The sequence below is a fragment of the Bacillus rossius genome, unplaced genomic scaffold, assembly GCF_032445375.1.
Source record: "Bacillus rossius redtenbacheri isolate Brsri unplaced genomic scaffold, Brsri_v3 Brsri_v3_scf33, whole genome shotgun sequence".
In the NCBI taxonomy this organism is placed as follows: Eukaryota; Metazoa; Arthropoda; class Insecta; order Phasmatodea; family Bacillidae; genus Bacillus; species Bacillus rossius.
The window spans coordinates 260,001-284,938 of record NW_026962514.1 but is presented as its reverse complement, the minus strand read 5'-3'; the positions used below and the strand labels follow the sequence as shown (position 1 = coordinate 284,938).

Below are 24,938 nucleotides of genomic sequence, written 5' to 3'. Positions count from 1 at the left end.
TGAGATACTGACGGACACACTGACAGACTGACGACACACTGACAGACTGACGACAGACTGACGACACACTGACAGACTGACGACACACTGACAGACTGACGACACACTAACAGACTGACAGACTGACAGACACCCTGAGAGACTGACGAACACACTGAGAGACTTACAGACACCCTGAGAGACTGACCAACACCCTGAGAGACTGACGGACACACAGAGACTGACGGACACACTGAGAGACTGACGGACACACTGAGAGACTGACAGACACACTGAGAGCTTGACAGACACACTGACAGAATGACACACTTACAGACTGACAAGACACATTGACAGAATGACAGACACATTGACAGAATGACAGACACACTGATAGACAGACTGACAGACCCACTGAGATTGACGGACACACTCAGATTGACGGACACACTGACAGACTGACAGACACACTGAGACTGACAAACACACTGAGATACTGACGGACACACTGACAGACTGACGACACACTGACAGACTGACGACACACTGACAGACTGACGACACACTGACAGACTGACGACACACTGACAGACTGACGACACACTGACAGACTGACGACACACTGACAGACTGACGACACACTAACAGACTGACAGACTGACAGACACACAGACAGACTGACAGACTGACAGAATCACACACAGACAGACACACAGAGAGACTGAAACACTGACACACAGACTGGCATACAGACATACTTAAACAGACATACACCTTTGACAGACAGACTCACACACAGACTGACTCACAGACTGACTCACAGACTGACTCACAGACTGACAGACAGACTGACAGACACACTGACAGACACTGACAGACACACTGACAGACACACTGACAGACACACTGACAGACACACTGACAGACACACTGACAGACACACTGACAGACACATACTGACAGACATACTGACAGACACACACTGACTGACATACAGACTCAAATACAGACAGACAGACACACTGATACAGACTGACAGACACACTTATAGACAGACTGACAGACACATTAATAGACAGACTGACGGACACACTGAGAGATGACGGACACACTGAGAGACTGACGGACACACTGAGAGAATGACGGACACACTGAGAGAATGACGGACACACTGAGAGACTGACGGACACACTGAGAGACTGACGGACACACTGAGAGAATGACGGACACACTGAGAGACTGACAGACACACTGAGAGACTGACAGACACACTGACAGTCACATTGACACACTGACAGACATATTGACAGAATGAAAGACACACTGACACACTGACAAACAGATTAACACACTGACAGACACACATATAGACAGACTGACAGACACACTGATAGACAGACTGAGACACACTGAGAGACACTGAGAAACTGGCGGACACACTGACACATTGACAGGTTCACTGACAGACTGTCAGACACATTGAGAGAATTACAGACACACTGACACACTGATAGACAGACTGACAGACACACTGATATACAGACTGACAGACACCCTGAAAGACTGACAGACACCCTGAAAGACTGACGAATACACTGACAGACTGACAGACACCCTGAGAGACTGACGAACACCCTGAGAGACTGACGGACACACTGAGAGACTGACGGACACACTGAGAGACTGACGGACACACTGAGAGACTGACGGACACACTGAGAGACTGACGGACACACTGAGAGACTGACGGACACACTGAGAGACTGACAGACACACTGAGAGCTTGACAGACTCACTGACATAATGACAGACACACTGACAGAATGACAGACACACTGATACACTGTAAGACACACTGACACACTGACAGACACACTGACAGACTGACAGACACACTGACAGACTGACAAGACACATTGACAAAATGACAGACACATTGACAGAATGACAGACACACTGACACACTGATAGACAGACTGACACACTGATAGATAGACTGACAGACCCACTGAGAGTGACGGACACACTTAGATTGACGGACACACTGACAGACTGACAGACAAACTGAGACTGACAAACACACTGAGATACTGACGGACACACTGACAGACTGACGACAGACTGACGACACACTGACAGACTGACGACACACTGACAGACTGACGACACACTAACAGACTGACAGACTGACAGACACCCTGAGAGACTGACGAACACACTGAGAGACTTACAGACACTCTGAGAGACTGACCAACACCCTGAGAGACTGACGGACACACTGAGAGACTGACGGACACACTGAGAGACTGACGGACACACTGAGAGACTGACGGACACACTGAGAGACTGACGGACACACTGAGAGACTGACGGACACACTGAGAGACTGACGGACACACTGAGAGCTTGACAGACACACAGAGACTGACAGACTCACTGACAGAATAACAGACACACTGACAGACTGACGACACACTGACAGACTGACGACACACTGACAGACTGACGACACACTAACAGACTGACAGACACCCTGAGAGACTGACGAACACACTGAGAGACTTACAGACACTCTGAGAGACTGACCAACACCCTGAGAGACTGACGGACACACTGAGAGACTGACGGACACACTGAGAGACTGACGGACACACTGAGAGACTGACGGACACACTGAGAGACTGACGGACACACTGAGAGACTGACGGACACACTGAGAGACTGACGGACACACTGAGAGACTGACAGACACACTGAGAGCTTGACAGACACACAGAGACTGACAGACTCACTGACAGAATAACAGACACACTGACAGAATGACAGACACACTGACAGAATGACAGACACACTGATACACTGTAAGACACACTGACACACTGACAGACTGACAAGACACATTGACAAAATGACAGACACATTGACAGAATGACAGACACACTGACACACTGATAGACAGACTGACACACTGATAGATAGACTGACAGACCCACTGAGAGTGACGGACACACTTAGATTGACGGACACACTGACAGACTGACAGACAAACTGAGACTGACAAACACACTGAGATACTGACGGACACACTGACAGACTGACGACACACTGACAGACTGACGACAGACTGACGACACACTGACAGACTGACGACACACTGACAGACTGACGACACACTAACAGACTGACAGACTGACAGACACCCTGAGAGACTGACGAACACACTGAGAGACTTACAGACACCCTGAGAGACTGACCAACACCCTGAGAGACTGACGGACACACAGAGACTGACGGACACACTGAGAGACTGACGGACACACTGAGAGACTGACAGACACACTGAGAGCTTGACAGACACACTGACAGAATGACACACTTACAGACTGACAAGACACATTGACAGAATGACAGACACATTGACAGAATGACAGACACACTGATAGACAGACTGACAGACCCACTGAGATTGACGGACACACTCAGATTGACGGACACACTGACAGACTGACAGACACACTGAGACTGACAAACACACTGAGATACTGACGGACACACTGACAGACTGACGACACACTGACAGACTGACGACACACTGACAGACTGACGACACACTGACAGACTGACGACACACTGACAGACTGACGACACACTGACAGACTGACGACACACTGACAGACTGACGACACACTAACAGACTGACAGACTGACAGACACACAGACAGACTGACAGACTGACAGAATCACACACAGACAGACACACAGAGAGACTGAAACACTGACACACAGACTGGCATACAGACATACTTAAACAGACATACACCTTTGACAGACAGACTCACACACAGACTGACTCACAGACTGACTCACAGACTGACTCACAGACTGACAGACAGACTGACAGACACACTGACAGACACACTGACAGACACACTGACAGACACACTGACAGACACACTGACAGACACACTGACAGACACACTGACAGACACACTGACAGACACATACTGACAGACATACTGACAGACACACACTGACTGACATACAGACTCAAATACAGACAGACAGACACACTGATACAGACTGACAGACACACTTATAGACAGACTGACAGACACATTAATAGACAGACTGACGGACACACTGAGAGATGACGGACACACTGAGAGACTGACGGACACACTGAGAGAATGACGGACACACTGAGAGAATGACGGACACACTGAGAGACTGACGGACACACTGAGAGACTGACGGACACACTGAGAGAATGACGGACACACTGAGAGACTGACAGACACACTGAGAGACTGACAGACACACTGACAGTCACATTGACACACTGACAGACATATTGACAGAATGAAAGACACACTGACACACTGACAAACAGATTAACACACTGACAGACACACATATAGACAGACTGACAGACACACTGATAGACAGACTGAGACACACTGAGAGACACTGAGAAACTGGCGGACACACTGACACATTGACAGGTTCACTGACAGACTGTCAGACACATTGAGAGAATTACAGACACACTGACACACTGATAGACAGACTGACAGACACACTGATATACAGACTGACAGACACCCTGAAAGACTGACAGACACCCTGAAAGACTGACGAATACACTGACAGACTGACGGACACCCTGAGAGACTGACGGACACACTGAGAGACTGACGGACACACTGAGAGACTGACGGACACACTGAGAGACTGACGGACACACTGAGAGACTGACGGACACACTGAGAGACTGACGGACACACTGAGAGACTGACGGACACACTGAGAGACTGACAGACACACTGAGAGCTTGACAGACTCACTGACATAATGACAGACACACTGACAGAATGACAGACACACTGATACACTGTAAGACACACTGACACACTGACAGACACACTGACAGACTGACAGACACACTGACAGACTGACAAGACACATTGACAAAATGACAGACACATTGACAGAATGACAGACACACTGACACACTGATAGACAGACTGACACACTGATAGATAGACTGACAGACCCACTGAGAGTGACGGACACACTTAGATTGACGGACACACTGACAGACTGACAGACAAACTGAGACTGACAAACACACTGAGATACTGACGGACACACTGACAGACTGACGACAGACTGACGACACACTGACAGACTGACGACACACTGACAGACTGACGACACACTAACAGACTGACAGACTGACAGACACCCTGAGAGACTGACGAACACACTGAGAGACTTACAGACACTCTGAGAGACTGACCAACACCCTGAGAGACTGACGGACACACTGAGAGACTGACGGACACACTGAGAGACTGACGGACACACTGAGAGACTGACGGACACACTGAGAGACTGACGGACACACTGAGAGACTGACGGACACACTGAGAGACTGACGGACACACTGAGAGCTTGACAGACACACAGAGACTGACAGACTCACTGACAGAATAACAGACACACTGACAGAATGACAGACACACTGATACACTGTAAGACACACTGACACACTGACAGACACACTGACAGACTGACAGACACACAGACAGACTGACAGACTGACAGAATCACACAGACAGACACACAGAGAGACTAAAACACTGACACACAGACTGGCATACAGACTGATGCTTAAACAGACATACACACTGACAGACAGACTCACACACAGACTGACACACAGACTGACATACAGACTGACAGACAGACTGACACACAAACTGACAGACAGACTGAAAGACTCACACACAGACAGACACACTGTCTGTCAGTGTGTCTGTCATTGTGTCTGTAAGTCAGTCTGACTGACAGACACACTGACAGACATTGACAGAATGACAGACACACTATCACACTGACAGACACATTGACAGAATGACACACTGACACACTGACAGACACACTGTAACACTGACAGACACACTGACAGACACACTGACAGACACACTGACAGACACACTGACAGACTGACAGATACACTGACCAACTGATAGACAAACTGGCAGACTGGCAGAATCACACACTGACAGACAGATTCACAGACTGACAGAATCACACACAGCTAGACACACAGATAGACTGAAACACTTACACACAGACTGGAACACAGACTGACACCTAGACAGACATACACACTGACAGACAGACTACCAGACTGACAGACAGACAGACACACAGACTGACAGATAGACTGACAGACACACACAGACACACTTTCTGTCATTGTGTCTGTCCGTCAGTCTGACTGACAGACACACTGAGAGACTGACGGACACACTGACGGTCACACTTGCAGTCTGACAAACACACTTGCAGTCAACTTGGGCAACTTTCAATGTTACAATTAAAAAGTTGTTAAAATAAAGTTGTTAGAATAACAAAAGTTTTACCTCTTCATTACTCTTGTTTCGCTCTGTTTCAGCCACAGGCAGATTGTATCCTTCATCTCAATATGGTTAACCTTATGAAGTTTCAGGACAGCAGCTGCAAAAACCAATAAATAAATAACATACCAGCCATATTCACAATAAAGATTAATTCAGACACTTTATCCCCCAAATTTTAAATTATATCTAGCAAGAGCAGATACAAGAATACTGCACTTTTAATTAAGCTGTGCACAACAATTTTGGTCAATTACTTTAATGCCTTTTTTCTAACGTCCAAAAGATGCATTAATAAATTTATTATTAGAAAAAGACCAAGAAATTCCAAAGTTATGTTTCTTGGCCCTCATTTAATAATTATAATGGTATCTTTGCCTCGTAAGGAAACTTAGGGAGACAGGATTAGAATTATATAGAATATTGTGGAAGCTAGAGTACAGGACTTTAATAACATCATAGAAAAGCGAAAATGAGATAGTAAGGCCACGTCCAGAGAATGGGAAGAGAGAGGCAGACTAGGCATCAAGAAAGAAGACCTACATGACAACACTATTCTAACTAATGGATGTCCCTGCATTTTATATACAGTGGTTGGCATGAAAACAAAATGCAGTAGAACCGACCCAGCCAGTAATACCAGATAAGCAAGTTTCCAGGCTACAAAAAATTCCTACAAATTCAACAAAGCACATGACTTACATTTCAAAGTTACTAATGGCAACTGTTCTGTAATAAAGAAATTGTGATAATTCAAATAAATTACAGTTTTTTGATTTCAGTTTTAACAACTAGGCCTACATAGAAAATACTAAAACATATATGTAGATGGTTTGTTAGGTTAATTTAATTATAATTAGTAATTCATAATCAAATTCATGATTTAAAATTATTTTTAATAAATGTATCTAAACTTCTTATTAAAACTCTGAAATAGTGCAGCTAAACTATTTAATGTATCCTGTTTTGAATACATCCTGTTATGGAATACTTAGCCAGACACACTGAAAGACTGACGGACACACTGACAGACTGACAGACACATTGACAGAAAGACAAGACACACTGACACATTGACAGAATGACAAGACACACTGACACACTGAGAGACTGACGGACACAATGACAGAATGACGGACACACTGACAGAATGATGGACACACTGACAGAATGATGGACACACTGACAGAATGACAGACACACTGACAGAATGACAGACACACTGACAGAATGACAGACACACTGACAGAATGACAGACACACTGACAATGACAGACACACTGACAGAATGACAGACACAATGACAGACTGACACACTGGCAGACACACTAACAGACTGACAGGCTCACTGGCAGACACACTGAAAGACTGACAGGCTCACTGGCAGACACACTAAAAGACTGACAGACACACTGACAGTCAGACACACTGACAAACAGACACACTGACAGTCTGACAGACACACATACAGAGGCACTGACAGAAACACATACAGAGGCACTGATAGACACACATACAGAGGCACTGACAGACTGACAGACACACTGACAGACTGACAGAAACACTGACAGGCAGACAAAAACACTGAAAGTGACAGGAACACTGACACACTGATAGACAGACTGACAGACAGACAGACTGACAAACAGACAGACACACTGACAGATACACTGACAGACTGACAAACAGACAGACAGGCTGTCAGACAGACAGACAGACACACTGACAGACACATTGACAGAATGACAAGACACACTGACACACTGAGAGACTGACGGACACAATGACAGAATGACGGACACACTGACAGAATGACGGACACACTGACAGAATGACAGACACACTGACAGAATAACAGACACACTGACAGAATGACAGACACACTGACAGACTGGCAGACACACTAACAGACTGACAGGCTCACTGGCAGACACACTGAAAGACTGACAGGCTCACTGGCAGACACACTAAAAGACTGACAGACACACTGACATTCAGACACACTGACAAACAGACACACTGACAGTCTGACAGACACACATACAGAGGCACTGACAGAAACACATACAGAGGCACTGATAGACACACATACAGAGGAACTGACAGACTGACAGACACACTGACAGACTGACAGAAACACTGACAGGCTGACAAAAACACTGACAGGTGACAGGCACACTGACACACTGATAGACAGACTGACAGACAGACTGACAGACACACTGACGAACACACTGACAGACACACTGACAGACAAACTGACAAACTGACAGACTGACAGGCACACTGACAGAAAAACAGACAGACTGACAAACACTGACAGACACACTGACAGACACACTGACAGACACACTGACAGACTGACACACAGACAGACTGACACACTGACAGACAGATTGACACTCAGACTGACTGACAAAAAGAGAGACTGACACACAGAATGACACACTGACAGACTGACACACAGACTGACAAACATACACACTGACTGACAAACTGACACACAGTTGATTCAAACACAGACAGACTGACACACAGAGAGACTGACACCCAGAGAAACTGAAACACAGACTGACAGACTGACGGACACACTGACAGACTGACGACACACTGACTGACGACACACTGACAGGCTGACGACACACTAACAGACTGACACACACTGACAGACTGACAGACACACTGACAGACTGACGGACACACTGACAGACTAATAGACACATTGACAGAATGACGGAAACACTGACACACTGACAGACACACCGACAGACTGGCAGACACATTGACAGAATGACAGACACACTGATACACTGATGGACAGACTGACAGTCACATTGACAGAATGAAAGACACACTGACACACTGACAAACAGATTAACACACTGACAGACACACATATAGACAGACTGACAGACACACTGAGAGACTGACAGACACACTGACAGTCACATTGACAGAATGAAAGACACACTGACACACTGACAAACAGATTAACACACTGACAGACACACATATAGACAGACTGACGGACACACTGAAAGACAGACTGACGGACACACTGAAAGACAGACTGACGGACACACTGAGAGACTGACGGACACACTGAGAGACTGACGGACACACTGAGAGACTGACGGACACACTGAGAGACTGACGGACACACTGAGAGACTGACGGACACACTGAGAGACTGACGGACACACTGAGAGACTGACGGACACACTGAGAGACTAACGGACACACAGAGAATGACGGACACACTGAGAGACTGACGGACACACTGACAGACTGACGGACACACTGACAGTCTGACGGACACACTGACAGAATGACAGACATTAAAAGAATGACAGACACACTGATAGACAGACTGACAGACACACTGAAAGACTGACGGACACACAGAGAGACTGACGGACACACTGAGGGACTGACGGACACACTGAGGGACTGACGGACACACTGAGGGACTGACGGACACACTGAGGGACTGACGGACACACTGAGAGACTGACGGACACACTGAGAGACTGACGGACACACTGAGAGAATGACGGACACACTGAGAGAATGACGGACACACTGACAGACTGACAGACACATTAACAGAATGTCAGACACATTGATACACTGCAGACACACTGACACACTGACAGACACACTGACAGACACATTAACACACTGAAAGACACACTGACACACTGACTGACAGACTGACAGAATCACACACAGACAGAAAGACTGAGAGACTGACAGAATCTCACACGGACAGACAGACTGACAGAAACACTGACAGACATTGACAGAATGACTGACACACTGATAGACAGATTGACAGACTGACAGACACACTGACACACTGATAGACAGACTGACAGACACACAGAGACTGACGGACACACTGATACACTGACAGACACACTGATACACTGACAGACACATTGCCAGAATGACAGACACACTGACAGACTGACAAACACACTGAGAGAATGACAGACACACTGACAGAATGACAGACACACTGACAGAAAAACAGATACAATGACAGACTGACAGACACAATGACAGACTGACACACTGGCAGACACACTAACAGACTGACAAGCTCACTGGCAGACACACTTAAAGACTGACAGACACACTGACAGTCAGACATACTGACAAACAGACATACTGACAGACACACCTACAGAGGCACTGACAGAAACACATACAGAGGCACTGACAGAAACACATACAGAGGCACTGACAGAAACACATACAGAGGCACTGATAGACACACATACAGAGGAACTGACAGACTGACAGACACACTGACAGACTGACAGAAACACTGACGAACACACTGACAGACACACTGACAGACAAACTGACAAACTGACAGACTGACAGGCACACTGACAGAAAAACAGACAGACTGACAAACACTGACAGACACACTGACAGACACACTGACAGACTGACACACAGACAGACTGACACACAGACTGACTGACACACAGACTGACAGACAGACTAACAGACTGACACACAAACTGACAGACAGACTGACAGACACACACTGATAGTATGACAGACTGACGACACACTGACAGTCTGACAGACACATTGACAGAATGACAAGACACACTGACACACTGACAGACACACTGACAGACTGACAGACACACTGACAGTCTGACGGACACACTGACAATATGACAGACATTAAATGAATGACAGACACACTATCAAACTGACAGACACACTGATAGACAGACTGACAGACACACTGAGAGACTGACGGACACACTGAGAGACTGACGGACACACTGAGAGACTGACGGACACACTGAGAGACTGACGGACACACTGAGAGACTGACGGACACACTGAGAGAATAACGGACACACTGAGAGAATGACGGACACATTGACAGAATGACAGACAAACTGACAGAATGACAAGACACACTGACAGACTGACACACTGGCAGACACACTAACAGACTGACAGGCTCACTGGCAGACACTAAAAGACTGACAGGCTCACTGGCAGACACACTAAAAGACTGACAGACACACTGACAGAATGACAAGACACACAGACAAACAGACACACTGACAGACTGACAGACACACATACAGAGGCACTGACAGAAACACATACAGAGGCACTGATAGACACACATACAGAGGCACTGACAGACTGACAGACAGACTGACAGACTGACAGAAACACTGACAGGCTGACAAAAACACTGACAGGTGACAGGCACACTGACACACTGATGGACAGACTGACAGACAGACAGACAGACTGACAGACAGACTGACAGACACACTGACAGACACACTGACAGACAAACTGACAGACAAACTGACAGACAAACTGACAGACACACAGACAGACAAACAGACAGACTGACAAACACACCGACAGACACACTGACAGACACACTGACAGACACACTGACAGACACACTGACAGACACACTGACAACAACACTGACAGACACACTGACAACAACACTGACAGACACACTGATAGACAGACTGACGGACACTCTGAGAGACTGACAGACACAATGACAGACTGACAGACACAATGACAGACTGACAGACACACTGACAGACAGACAGACACACTGACAGACAGACAGACAGACAGACACACTGACAGACAGACAGACACACTGACAGACAGACTGACACACTGACAGACTGACAGACTGACAGACTGACAAACTTCCAGACACACTGACAGACTGACAGACACACTGACACACTGAGAGTTACACTGACACACTGACAGACACATTGACAGAATGACAGACACTGACACACTGAGACAGACTGACAGACACACTGACAGACACACTGATAGACAGACTGACGGACACTCTGAGAGACTGACAGACACAATGACAGACTGACAGACACAATGACAGACTGACAGACACAATGACAGACTGACAGACACACTGACAGACAGACAGACACACTGACAGACAGACAGACACACTGACAGACAGACAGACAGACAGACACACTGACAGACAGACAGACAAACTGACAGACTGACAGACACACAGACAGACAAACAGACACACTGACAGACACACTGACAGACACACTGACAGACACACTGACAGACACACTGACAGACACACTGACAGACACACTGACAGACACACTGACAGACACACTGACAGACACACTGACACTGACAGACACACTGACAGACACATTGACAGAATGACAGACACATTGACAGAATGACAGACACATTGACAGAATGACAGACACATTGACAGAATGACAGACACACTGACAGACTGACAGACACATTGACAGAATGACAGACACACTGACACACTGAGAGTTACACTGACACACTGACAGACACATTGACAGAATGACAGACACACTGACACACTGAGACAGACTGACAGACACACAGACAGACAAACAGACAGACTGACAAACACACCGACAGACACACTGACAGACACACTGACAGACACACTGACAGACACACTGACAACAACACTGACAGACACACTGACAACAACACTGACAGACACACTGATAGACAGACTGACGGACACTCTGAGAGACTGACAGACACAATGACAGACTGACAGACACAATGACAGACTGACAGACACACTGACAGACAGACAGACACACTGACAGACAGACAGACACACTGACAGACAGACAGACAGACAGACAGACACACTGACAGACAGACTGACACACTGACAGACTGACAGACTGACAGACTGACAAACTTCCAGACACACTGACAGACTGACAGACACACTGACACACTGAGAGTTACACTGACACACTGACAGACACATTGACAGAATGACAGACACACTGACACACTGAGACAGACTGACAGACACACTGACAGACACACTGATAGACAGACTGACGGACACTCTGAGAGACTGACAGACACAATGACAGACTGACAGACACAATGACAGACTGACAGACACACTGACAGACAGACAGACACACTGACAGACAGACAGACACACTGACAGACAGACAGACAGACAGACACACAGACAGACAAACAGACACACTGACAGACACACTAACAGACACACTGACAGACACACTGACAGACACACTGACAGACACACTGACAGACACACTGACAGACACACTGACAGACACACTGACAGACACACTGACAGACACACTGACAGACACACTGACAGACACACTGACAGACACACTGACAGACACACTGACACTGACAGACACACTGACAGACACATTGACAGAATGACAGACACATTGACAGAATGACAGACACATTGACAGAATGACAGACACACTGACAGACTGACAGACACATTGACAGAATGACAGACACACTGACAGACCTACTTACACACTGACTTACCTACTTACACACTGACTTACCTACTTACACACTGACTTACCTACTGACACACTGACAGCCACACTGACAGACACACTGACACACTGACAGACACACTGACACACTGACACACTGACAGACACATTGACAGAATGACAGACACACTGACAGACACATTGACAGAATGACAGACACACTGACACACTGAGACAGACTGACAGACACACTGACAGACACACTGACAGACACACTGATAGACAGACTGACGGACACTCTGAGAGACTGACAGACACAATGACAGACTGACAGACACAATGACAGACTGACAGACACAATGACAGACTGACAGACACACTGACAGACAGACAGACACACTGACAGACAGACTGACACACTGACAGACTGACAGACTGACAGACTGACAGACTGACAGACTGACAGACACTGAGACACACTGACAGACACACTGACAGACACACTGACAGACACACTGACAGACACACTGACAGACACACTGACACACTGACAGACACACTGACACACTGACAGACACACTGACACACTGACAGACACACTGACACACTGACAGACACACTGACACACTGACAGACACACTGACAAAATGACAGACAATTTGACAGAATGACAGACACACTGACAGAATGACAGACACACTGACACACTGAGACAGACTGACGGACACACTGACAGACACACTGATAGACAGACTGACGGACACTCTGAGAGACTGACAGACACAATGACAGACTGACAGACACACTGACAGACAGTCGGATACACTGACAGACACACTGACTGACTCAGACAGACTGACACACAGATGACAGACACACTGACAAGTCACTGGCAGACACACTGGCAGACACACTGACAAACACACTGACAGACTGACACACAGAAAGATTGACGGACACACTGACAGACAGACTGACAGACTGACACACAGAACATTGACGGACACACTGACAGACTCACTGACAGACTGACAGACACACTGACAGACACACTGACAGACACACTGACAGACAAACTGACAGACAAACTGACAGACAAACTGACAGACACACAGACAGACAAACAGACAGACTGACAAACACACCGACAGACACACTGACAGACACACTGACAGACACACTGACAGACACACTGACAGACACACTGACAGACACACTGACAACAACACTGACAGACACACTGACAACAACACTGACACACTGATAGACAGACTGACGGACACTCTGAGAGACTGACAGACACAATGACAGACTGACAGACACAATGACAGACTGACAGACACACTGACAGACAGACAGACACACTGACAGACAGACAGACAGACAGACACACTGACAGACAGACTGACACACTGACAGACTGACAGACTGACAGACTGACAAACTTCCAGACACACTGACAGACTGACAGACACACTGACACACTGAGAGTTACACTGACACACTGACAGACACATTGACAGAATGACAGACACTGACACACTGAGACAGACTGACAGACACACTGACGGACACTCTGAGAGACTGACAGACACAATGACATACTGACAGACACAATGACAGACTGACAGACACAATGACAGACTGACAGACACACTGACAGACAGACAGACACACTGACAGACAGACAGACACACTGACAGACAGACAGACACACTGACAGACAGACAGACAGACAGACACACTGACAGACAGACAGACAAACTGACAGACTGACAGACACACAGACAGACAAACAGACACACTGACAGACACACTGACAGACACACTGACAGACACACTGACAGACACACTGACAGACACACTGACACTGACAGACACACTGACACACATTGACAGAATGACAGACACATTGACAGAATGACAGACACATTGACAGAATGACAGACACACTGACAGACTGACAGACACATTGACAGAATGACAGACACACTGACACACTGAGAGTTACACTGACACACTGACAGACACATTGACAGAATGACAGACACACTGACACACTGAGACAGACTGACAGACACACAGACAGACAAACAGACAGACTGACAAACACACCGACAGACACACTGACAGACACACTGACAGACACACTGACAGACACACTGACAACAACACTGACAGACACACTGACAACAACACTGACAGACACACTGATAGACAGACTGACGGACACTCTGAGAGACTGACAGACACAATGACAGACTGACAGACACAATGACAGACTGACAGACACACTGACAGACAGACAGACACACTGACAGACAGACAGACACACTGACAGACAGACAGACAGACAGACACACTGACAGACAGACTGACACACTGACAGACTGACAGACTGACAGACTGACAAACTTCCAGACACACTGACAGACTGACAGACACACTGACACACTGAGAGTTACACTGACACACTGACAGACACATTGACAGAATGACAGACACACTGACACACTGAGACAGACTGACAGACACACTGACAGACACACTGATAGACAGACTGACGGACACTCTGAGAGACTGACAGACACAATGACAGACTGACAGACACAATGACAGACTGACAGACACACTGACAGACAGACAGACACACTGACAGACAGACAGACACACTGACAGACAGACAGACACACTGACAGACAGACAGACAGACAGACACACTGACAGACAGACAGACAAACTGACAGACTGACAGACACACAGACAGACAAACAGACACACTGACAGACACACAGACAGACAAACAGACACACTGACAGACACACTGACAGACACACTGACAGACACACTGACAGACACACTGACAGACACACTGACAGACACACTGACAGACACACTGACAGACACACTGACAGACACACTGACACTGACAGACACACTGACAGACACATTGACAGAATGACAGACACATTGACAGAATGACAGACACATTGACAGAATGACAGACACACTGACAGAATGACAGACACATTGACAGAATGACAGACACACTGACAGACTGACAGACACATTGACAGAATGACAGACACACTGACAGACCTACTTACACACTGACTTACCTACTTACACACTGACTTACCTACTTACACACTGACTTACCTACTGACACACTGACAGCCACACTGACAGACACACTGACACACTGACAGACACACTGACACACTGACACACTGACAGACACATTGACAGAATGACAGACACACTGACAGACACATTGACAGAATGACAGACACACTGACACACTGAGACAGACTGACAGACACACTGACAGACACACTGACAGACACACTGATAGACAGACTGACGGACACTCTGAGAGACTGACAGACACAATGACAGACTGACAGACACAATGACAGACTGACAGACACAATGACAGACTGACAGACACAATGACAGACTGACAGACACAATGACAGACTGACAGACACACTGACAGACAGACACACTGACAGACAGACTGACACACTGACAGACTGACAGACTGACAGACTGACAGACTGACACACTGACAGACACACTGACAGACACACTGACAGACACACTGACAGACACACTGACAGACACACTGACACACTGACAGACACACTGACACACTGACAGACACACTGACACACTGACAGACACACTGACACACTGACAGACACACTGACACACTGACAGACACACTGACACACTGACAGACACACTGACAAAATGACAGACAATTTGACAGAATGACAGACACACTGACAGAATGACAGACACACTGACACACTGAGACAGACTGACGGACACACTGACAGACACACTGATAGACAGACTGACGGACACTCTGAGAGACTGACAGACACAATGACAGACTGACAGACACACTGACAGACAGTCGGATACACTGACAGACACACTGACTGACTCAGACAGACTGACACACAGATGACAGACACACTGACAAGTCACTGGCAGACACACTGGCAGACACACTGACAAACACACTGACAGACTGACACACAGAAAGATTGACGGACACACTGACAGACAGACTGACAGACTGACACACAGAACATTGACGGACACACTGACAGACTCACTGACAGACTGACAGACACACTGACAGACACACTGACAGACACACTGACAGACACACTGACAGACACACTGACAGACACACTGACAGACACACTGACAGACACACTGACAGACACACTGACAGACACACTGACAGACACACTGACAGACACACTGACAGACACACTGACAGACACACTGACAGACACACTGACAGACACACTGACACTGACAGACACACTGACAGACACATTGACAGAATGACAGACACATTGACAGAATGACAGACACATTGACAGAATGACAGACACACTGACAGACTGACAGACACATTGACAGAATGACAGACACACTGACAGACCTACTTACACACTGACTTACCTACTTACACACTGACTTACCTACTTACACACTGACTTACCTACTGACACACTGACAGCCACACTGACAGACACACTGACACACTGACACACTGACACACTGACAGACACATTGACAGAATGACAGACACACTGACAGACACATTGACAGAATGACAGACACACTGACACACTGAGACAGACTGACAGACACACTGACAGACACACTGACAGACACACTGATAGACAGACTGACGGACACTCTGAGAGACTGACAGACACAATGACAGACTGACAGACACAATGACAGACTGACAGACACAATGACAGACTGACAGACACACTGACAGACAGACAGACACACTGACAGACAGACTGACACACTGACAGACTGACAGACTGACAGACTGACAGACTGACAGACTGACAGACTGACAGACTGACAGACACTGAGACACACTGACAGACACACTGACAGACACACTGACAGACACACTGACAGACACACTGACAGACACACTGACAGACACACTGACACACTGACAGACACACTGACAAAATGACAGACAATTTGACAGAATGACAGACACACTGACAGAATGACAGACACACTGACACACTGAGACAGACTGACGGACACACTGACAGACACACTGATAGACAGACTGACGGACACTCTGAGAGACTGACAGACACAATGACAGACTGACAGACACACTGACAGACAGTCGGATACACTGACAGACACACTGACTGACTCAGACAGACTGACACACAGATGACAGACACACTGACAAGTCACTGGCAGACACACTGGCAGACACACTGACAAACACACTGACAGACTGACACACAGAAAGATTGACGGACACACTGACAGACAGACTGACAGACTGACACACAGAACATTGACGGACACACTGACAGACTCACTGACAGACTGACAGACACACTGACAGACTTACAGACAGACTGACAGACTTACAGACAGACTGACAGACTTACAGACAGACTGACAGACTGACAGACACACTGACAGACTTACAGACAGACTGACAGACTGACTGACTGACACACTGACAGACAGACTGACAGACACAATGACAGACAGACAGACACACTGACAGACAGACTGACTGACACACTGACAGACAGACTGACAGACACAATGACAGACAGACAGACACACTGACAGACAGACAGACACACTGACAGACAGACAGACACAATGACAGACTGACAGACACAATGACAGACTTACAGACACAATGACAGACTGACAGACACAATGACAGACTGACAGACACAATGACAGACTGACAGACACAATGACAGACTGACAGACACACTGACAGAATGACAGACACACTGAGAGACTGACAGACACACTGAGAGACTGACAGGCATCACTGAGAGAATGACAGACACTGAGAGACTGACGGGCACACTGACAGAATGACAGACACACTGACAGACAGACGGATACACTGAGAGACTGACAGGCACACTGACAGAATGACAGACACTGACAGAATGACAGACGGATACACTGAGAGACTGACAGGCACACTGACAGAATGACAGACACACTGACAGACTGACAGACAGACTGACAGACTGACACACTGACAGACAGACTGACACACTGACAGACTGACATACAGACTGACAGACTGACAGACACACTGACAGACTGACAGACACTGAGACACACTGACAGACACTGAAACACTGACAGACACTGAGACACACTGACAGACACACTGACAGACACACTGACAGACACATTGAGACAGAATGAAAGACACTGACAGACACAGACAGACAGAATGAAAGACACTGACAGACACTGACAGACACTGACAGACAGAATGAAAGACACTGACAGACACATTGACAGAATGACAGACACACTGACAGACTGACAGACACATTGACAGAATGAGACACACTGACAGACACACTGACACACTGATAGACAGACTGACAGACACACTGACAGACACACTGATAGACAGACTGACGGACACTGAGAGACTGACAGACACAATGACAGACTGACAGACACACTGACAGACAGACAGACACACTGACAGACGGATACACTGACAGACACACTGACTGACTCAGACAGACTGACACACAGATGACAGACACACTGACAAGTCACTGGCAGACACACTGGCAGACACACTGACACACTGACAGACTGACACACAGACACACTGACAGACAGACTGACAGACAGACTGACAGACACACTGACAGACACACTGATAGACAGACTGACAGACACACTGACAGACTGACAGACTGACAACTGACACACTGACAGACAGACTGACAGACAGACTGACAGACACACTGACAGACACACTGATAGACAGACTGACAGACACACTGATAGACAGATTGACAGACACACTGACAGACAGACAGACACACTGACAGACAGACAGACACACAGAAAGATTGACGGACACACTGAAAGACTCACTGACAGACTGACAGACACACTGACAGACTCACTGACACACTGACAGACTCACTGACAGACTGACAGACACACTGACAGACTGACAGACTGACAACTGACACACTGACAGACAGACTGACAGACAGACTGACAGACACACTGACAGACACACTGACAGACAGACTGACAGACACACTGATAGACAGATTGACAGACACACTGACAGACAGACAGACACACTGACAGACAGACAGACACACTGACAGACTGACAGACACACTGACAGACTGACAGACACACTGACAGACTGACAGACACACTGACAGACTGACAGACACACTGACAGACTGACAGACACACCGATAGACAGACTGACAGACACACCGATAGACAGATTGACAGACACACCGATAGACAGATTGACAGACACACCGATAGACAGATTGACAGACACACTGATAGACAGACTGACAGACACACTGACAGACAGACTGACAGACACACTGACAGACAGACTGACAGACACACTGACAGACAGACTGACAGACACACTGACAGACAGACTGACAGACACACTGACAGACACACTGACAGACACACTGATAGACAGACTGACAGACACACTGATAGACAGACTGACAGACACACTGATAGACAGATTGACAGACACACTGACAGACAGACACACTGACAGACTGACAGACACACTGACAGACTGACAGACACACTGACAGACTGACAGACACACTGACAGACTGACAGACACACTGACAGACTGACAGACACACTGACAGACTGACAGACACACTGACAGACTGACAGACACACTGACAGACTGACAGACACAATGACAGACTGAGACACAATGACAAACTGACAGACACAATGACAAACTGACAGACACAATGACAGACTGACAGACACAATGACAGACTGGCAGACACAATGACAGACTGACAGACACAATGACAAACTGACAGACACAATGACAGACTGACAGACACAATGACAGACTGACAGACACAGTGACAGAATGACTGACACACTAAGAGACTGACGGGCACACTGACAGAATGACAGACACACTGACAGAATGACAGACACACTGACAGAATGACAGACACACTGACTGAGTCAGACAGACTGACACAGACTGACACACAGATGACAGACACACTGACAGACACTGGCAGACACACTGGCAGACACACTGACAGACTGACAGATACACAGACAGACTGACAGATACACAGACAGACTAACACTGACACACAGACAGACTAACACTGACACACAGACAGATTGACGGACACACTGACAGACTGACAGACACACTGACAGACACACTGACAGACACACTGACAGACTGACAGACACACTGACAGACTGACAGACACACTGACAGACTGACAGACAGAATGACAGACACACTGACAGACAGAATGACAGACACACTGACAGACACACTGACAGACACACAGAATGACAGACACACAGTCAGACTGACACAGTCAGACTGACACACAGTCAGACTGACACACAGTCAGACTGACACACAGACAGACTGACACACAGACAGACTGACACACAGACAGACTGACACACAGACAGACTGACACACAGACAGACTGACACACAGACAGACTGACACACAGACAGACTGACACACAGACAGACTGACACACAGACAGACTGACACACAGACAGACTGACACACAGACAGACTGACACACAGACAGACTGACAGACACAGACAGACTGAGACACAGACAGACTGACAGACACACAGACAGACTGACAGACACACAGACAGACTGACAGACACACTGACAGACACACTGACACACTGACAGACACACTGACAGACTGACAGACACACTGACAGACTGACAGACACACTGACAGACACACTGACAGACTGACAGACACACTGACAGACTGACAGACACATTGACAGACTGACAGACAGACTGACAGACAGACTGACAGACAGACTGACAGACACACTGAGACTGACACACAGTCAGACTGACACACAGTCAGACTGACACACAGACAGACTGACACACAGACAGACTGACACACAGACACACATGACACACACAGACACACATGACACACACAGACACACATGACACACACAGACACACATGACACACACAGACACACATGACACACACAGACACACATGACACACACAGACACACATGACACGCACAGACACATGACACACACAGACACACATGACACACACAGACACACATGACACACACAGACACACACACACAGACAGACAGACACACAGACAGACTGACACACAAACACACAGACACAGACACACAGACACAGACACACAGACACATAGACACACAGACACACAGACACATAGACACACACAGACAGACACACACACACACAGACTGACTGACACACAGACAGACTGACACACAGACAGACTGACACACAGACAGACTGACACACAGACAGACTGACACACAGACAGACTGACACACAGACAGACTGACACACAGACAGACACACACAGACAGACTGACACACAGACAGACTGACACACAGACAGACTGACACACAGACAGACTGACACACAGACAGACTGACACACAGACAGACTGACACACAGACAGACTGACACACAGACAGACTGACACACAGACAGACTGACACACAGACAGACTGACACACAGACAGACTGACACACAGACTGACTGACACACAGACAGACTGACACACAGACTGACACAGACAGACTGACACAACCTGACACACACAGGCTGACAAACACAGCCAGACACACAGTCTGACACACACACATCAAGACACACAGACTGACAGACACACTGACAGACTGACAGACAGACACACTGACAGACTGACACACTGACAGACTGACAGACTGACAGACAGACACACTGACAGACTGACAGACTGACAGACAGACACACTGACAGACTGACAGACTGACAGACTGACAGACTGACAGACTGACACACTGACAGACTGACAGACTGACAGACAGACACACTGACAGACTGACAGACTGACAGACAGACACACTGACAGACTGACAGACAGACACACTGACAGACTGAGAGACACACTGGCAGACCGACAGACAGACACCTTGACAGACTGGCAGACACAATGACAGACTGGCAGACACACTGACAGACACACTGACAGACTTAATCACTGGCAGACACAATAACAGACTGAAAGATTCACTGACAGACACACTAACAGACTGACAGGCTCACTGACAGACACACTAACCGACTGACAGGCTCACTGACAGACACACTAAAAGACTGACAGACACTGACAGACACACTGAAGGCACACCTACAGAGGCACTGACAGACAGACTGACAGACACACTGACAGGCTGACAGGCACACTGATAGACACACTGATAGACACAATGACAGACTGACGGACACACTGAGAGACTGACGGACACACTGAAAGACTGACGGACACACTGACACACTGACAGACTGACGGACACACTGACACACTGACAGACTGACGGACTCACTGAAAAACTGACGGACACACTGACACACTGACAGACTTTCAGACACAATGACAGACTGAGACACACTGACACACTGAGACAGACTGACAGACACACTGACACACTGAGACAGACTGACAGACACACTGATAGACAGACTGACGGACACACTGATAGACAGACTGACGGACACACTGAGAGACTGACAGACACACTGACACACTGACAGACACACAGTCTGACACACAAACATCAAGACACACAGACTGACAGACACACTGACAGACTGAGACAGACACTGACAGACTGACAGACTGACACACTGACAGACTGACAGACTGACAGACAGACTGACAAACTTCCAGACACACTGTCAGACTGACAGACACTGAGACACACTGAGAGTTACACTGACACACTGACAGACACGCTGACACTGAGAGACTGACAGACACAATGACAGACTGACAGACACAATGACAGACTGACAGACACAATGACAGACTGACAGACACAATTACAGACTGACAGACACAATTACAGACTGACAGACACAATTACAGACAGACAGACACAATGACAGACAGACAGACACAATGACAGACAGACAGACACAATTACAGACAGACAGACACAATGACAGACAGACAGACACAATGACAGACAGACAGACACAATGACAGACAGACACACTGA

General features: G+C 47.3%; 1 long non-coding RNA gene across 1 annotated transcript in view; it reads right to left on the bottom strand.

Moving 5' to 3' along the window:
- Window positions 1-24,938, bottom strand: part of LOC134544225 (uncharacterized) — a 100,618-nt gene that overhangs the window by 32,096 nt on the left and 43,584 nt on the right. Inside the window, exon 2 of the long non-coding RNA XR_010077616.1 lies at window positions 6,411-6,504. This is a non-coding gene — a long non-coding RNA (uncharacterized LOC134544225). The remainder of the gene's footprint in view (window positions 1-6,410; window positions 6,505-24,938) is intronic.